Genomic DNA, 4652 nt, shown 5'->3' on the forward strand with positions numbered 1-4652 from the left:
ACTCCATAGATGAGGAGGTGCTGAAGAATGCTCAAACAAACCAAACCTCAAGTGTGCTCATGGGTGTAGACGCCAGCGGTGTCGCCCCTTTCTCTGGCGTCTGCATGGGTTTAGCACCCGCCCTGAGTGGATCATCATGGGAACCACCGTCATCTCTTTTCTCTTTGCTACCCGACGCATCATCCTTATCAGTCATATCCACGTCTCCCCCTCCATTCAGCTCCTCGAAAATAGCAGTATCCTCCAGCTCAATCTCCAGGATGTAAACCATACCCGCATATGTCCATCCGACGACATCAAGAAAGTACTCAATATCGACAACACTGACCAGCAACCTGGCAACCCCATGTGCCCTAGTAAATGGCATATCCACTCATTCCATCTTACCGATAAGCGTCCCAAGACTGCTTGCTACTCGCACATCATTGAGAGGCTTAGACGGTGCCCCGAAAAAATGAACCCAGATCAGAGATAGTGGTGTCCCCTGTGGCTCAGTTTGTTTCCACTCATCAAACTAAAGAATACAATCAGTGCCTGGCACCCTGCACATGCCAAACTTAAGGAGCTTCTTCAGATCCTCTGTCGTAGGGAAATCTACTTTATACAATTTATCCTCAATTCTGATAAGCTCCCAATGAGAGTTTCCCAGAGCAAGCTCATTTAGCCTCTACACAATCTGTGTCTCTGACAGATAGCCCTTCGTCACTTTGACCACTCCCGTAGTCGAGACCTGCGGCGTGTTCGGGACAGGTAAAGCACTAGGTGACTCAGAAAACATCAACTCAGAGCAACAAACCTCGTAAAAAGTGACCCCTGGATCGGCTCCAGCAACATCGGACATCCTCCTGATGCATGCACAGGTTTATGGCAAGTGTCACAAAGCTCCGTTGTGCACTCAGCAATGAAGTGTCCTTGTTCACTGCACCGATAACAAGGCATTTTCTCTTTCTTGCGAGCCCACTTGAGGCCCTATCACCATCCGACTTGTCCGAAGCTTTGTCACTCGCCATATCCTGACCCTTCAACATAGAAGGATCGCCCGCTGGCGTCTCCGCGGTTGCGAGCGTGGACACCACGGACAAGGCCTAACCCATCAAGGTTGTGGGGTTGGCTCCTGCCATCGTCCCCGAAGAGGCCACCAGCGCGACGGAGTTCTCGACGTCCGCAGTAGACGATGGAGGAGGAGGGCGTTGGTAGTGTTGGCGGCCGCCTGCTACCCCCTGCCGCCACGGAAGCCCCGATAACCTCCACGGACCTGTAATCCGGGCCAGTCATCCCTTCCATGAAGTCGTCCGGAGGTATGTAAAAGGACGATCAGCCAAGCCATCCCCCTACCAAGCATAGCCGCGGCCGCCTCCCGATGACGACGAGCCCCGGTGCTGTCCACCTCCATAAGCATTGTAACCATCATCGCCCCACTGGCCATGGGGAGGAACTCGGCCTCCATGTGCATCCCCTCCAAACTCTCTGGCCCCCGCAGACCCTCGTCCTCGAGCCACCGCTGGAGGAGGAGGCCTAGCATCGCCAAAATCTTGCACTCCCCTTGGCACCGATTGCGCGACCTTGTGCGGCGGCGGTGCAACCTGAAGTTGCGGCGGAGCAGCCCTGTGCTGCGACCAGTGGCGGAGCCAGGAAAATCCAATGAGAAGGGCCGAGTGTTCATATTCCTTGTTAAGGAGGGCCAGTCCACTTGAATACACCATTTTAGCAGCAAATAATCTTCTATGAACATGAGTATTAGGCTTAACACAATGATGTTAGGGGGGCCAGGGCCCTTGCTGGTCCCCCCTGTCTCTGCCACTGGCTGCGGCAGCGGAGCAGAGCAGGCGGCGTGGTCTTAGGTGGCGGGGGCGCAGATTTCTAAGGAGGAAAACCACCCCCGCGACCAGCCATGGCTGCCGAAACCTTTAGAGACGAAGCAGGAAGTCTGGCAGCTCGTCCCTGCGAAAGCTTAGGGAAGCCAGGTCGAGCTACCCGGCGAACCCTAACTCCCGTGCGATCATGAGTCACGTTCACCATGATCCGGTCTCGTGAACCGAGGCAGGCCCACGCAAAACGACCTGGGCCACACCCAACAAGTCGGACTTCTTCTCGGTCGTGCACTGGGCCTCATACCCAGCGCCACCTGACCCCAAAACCAAATCAGCCACTCTTGGCCCACCGAGGCCTAACAGCTGATTCAAACGCTCCTTCCTCGACACCTGGATCACGCCTGACCCGGCGGCAGCCGCCGCCGGATAGGTCACCGCCGGGAGGGCCATCTTCTTCTTCTTTCTAGAGACTTTCGTCCACCCCTCCGGTGGGAAGAAGTCAGACAACGTCACATGTGGCACACTTACCTAGGGAAGGGGGCCCGACCATGGCTTCATCTTCAATGATGACGGTCTGCAGAGTGTCGCCGGCTTTGGCCCGAAAATTATCATGTCATTGCGCCTCTCACCAAATGCACACCCTCTGGGGGCCCTGCGGCGAGGCCCGACGTCGCGGACCGCGGCACAGACAGCGCCTCCCTCTTGCATTCAGACGTCCGTAGATCTCTAGAGTCATCATCTTCCTCGTCGCAAGAACCTAGAACCTACCCCCAACCCGTGGCTCCGGCCGCGAGCGTTCAGGTTCGGAAGTAAGATCCACCATCTTGATCGGCTCCTCCAAGTTTAATGGGTCCTGCACGCAATCAACAACAAGAACCTCGTAAACGTCAATGATGTAGCGCTTACCATCGAAAATTTGCTCGCCGGCGTCCAGATATCGCCCGACGAGTATGTCTCCATCTTGGTCTCTGGCCACTGTCCATCTCGACGGAGAGTGAGCATATAGGATTCCCTCTCTCCATCCTTCTTCCTCACACATTGCCTCTCGAACGTCCTTGAAACGGATCCGCCATCTCGCAGGATTCAGAAACCCCGAGACCCGATCCCAATCTGCCGTTGAAAGGGGAGATCCACTTAGTTCCGCTCCTGGCGACTTCTCCAGAACCCCCGGCGTCGTCACCCGAAGTTGCGCGGGTGGAGGATCGGGAGGAGGCGGCAGGGTCACCGCCTCATCACCCTCTACGGCGTGCTTCATGTTTTGTCGCCTCATCGCCCTCAGAGTGATTTGACTTAGCCCATGGAATGAACTTACAAGATAATGGAAGCAAATAAGAACATGTGATACAAATCATATCTACTTGATAATGGTAAGTATCTAGCTATATAAATGTATGTTTAATCTCACTGAGGTCACATTTACAAAGGAGAAACAAATCCACATATGTTATATTTGCTAGCTAATGATAAGTATGACAAATCTAAGGGCTAAACATAAGCTACTCTGTTTTCCAAACCTACTTCAAGATATCAGAGAAACTAACAATAGCTTACTGTCGAAGTCAAAGAGAACTAAAAATGACAGTGCAAAAGTATATTGTATAGTTGCAACATATGCAAGTGCAATATTTACCCAACAAATACCTTAGGCTCATGCATACACTATTATCCATAAACATAACGTTAACAACGTCATGGCATGCTCAATTATCTCTTAACCTAGCTATGCTAGGCTCTACAACCATTGTTGTAGCTCATCATATGTATTCTATGCCTCCCTATCCATACCTAGCTACTATGGTACACAACTTTCCTTGTTCACACACCACATGTGGATTGGCGGATTTCTAATAGTCGGTGTTGCTGCACATGCAGCAATTTTTATGGTAATTACTTTCAGAAAAACTGTATTAGTCTTGGACAAGGAAGCTAATGTTTGTACGTATATACAGACGAAAATATTTTGTGTGTGCGCGCGCGTGCGCATGCGTATGCGGGCGTGTTCATGTGTACGTGTGCATGTGGTTGCGTGCATGTGTGTGTTCTCTGTAAAACTAGGCGTAAAATTATTTAATAAACTAGTGGTGCATCAGATGACTACTAATCTATCTGCACATATGACCACGATTGAGAAAATCTTGTCAGACTTGTATTACTCATATTAGCCGCAACCAAAACTCTATTAAGCCATTTCTTAGCCAGCTGTGCTAGACATGGTGGGCGTATAGCAGTTTGGTTATGGCATGGTCCTGTCGATGTTGAGGACAGATGCAATCGCTGATTGTAAACATTCTGGTTGAGTAATATAAGTTCTTTCTTGCAAAAAAAAATATGCACTTTTGCACAATGAAACCTATGTTGGTATCATTACTTTTGATGTTGCTGGCCAAAAATATTACGGAAATAATGTGTACAAAATGAAAGGAAATCTAAAAAATTTCAATGAATAGTAACACTCGCGTTATTCGTCACCCTGGATGGGGAATAGTTATTCTTCATCTCCTCTCTATTTTGACATTAATGCACCGTTTTTTTACGTTTCGTAATTTTTGTCTTATTTCATACATAAAAAAAGAACGTAGGAAAATATGTACTCACTGTAAAAAATATTTTATGTTGCGTAAAATTATGGATGTAAAAATATAGTGTAAAATATACATAAAATGTGATTTTTCTGGTCTTATAACCTTTATTGTTGGTTTTTTATACCAAATTTTACATATTGAATCAATATGCATGTAACTATTTATGTTATAAATGTAATTTATTTAGAAAGCGATCGTAACATTACCTTGGGTGAAAAATAACTCATTCTGCATCCTGGATGATGAATAGTAACACTAT

General features: G+C 48.7%; 1 long non-coding RNA gene across 1 annotated transcript; it reads right to left on the bottom strand.

Moving 5' to 3' along the window:
- Window positions 1-472: 472 nt before the first annotated feature.
- LOC119276391 lies at window positions 473-4636 on the bottom strand. The gene is made up of 2 exons (XR_005136573.1): window positions 1336-4636; window positions 473-1255 (listed from the first exon to the last, which is right to left on the bottom strand). It is a non-coding gene; the product is annotated as an uncharacterized LOC119276391 (long non-coding RNA).
- Between the last annotated feature and the right edge of the window lie 16 nt (window positions 4637-4652).

The sequence above is a fragment of the Triticum dicoccoides genome, chromosome 3B (assembly GCF_002162155.2).
Source record: "Triticum dicoccoides isolate Atlit2015 ecotype Zavitan chromosome 3B, WEW_v2.0, whole genome shotgun sequence".
NCBI lineage: Eukaryota > Viridiplantae > Streptophyta > Magnoliopsida > Poales > Poaceae > Triticum > Triticum dicoccoides.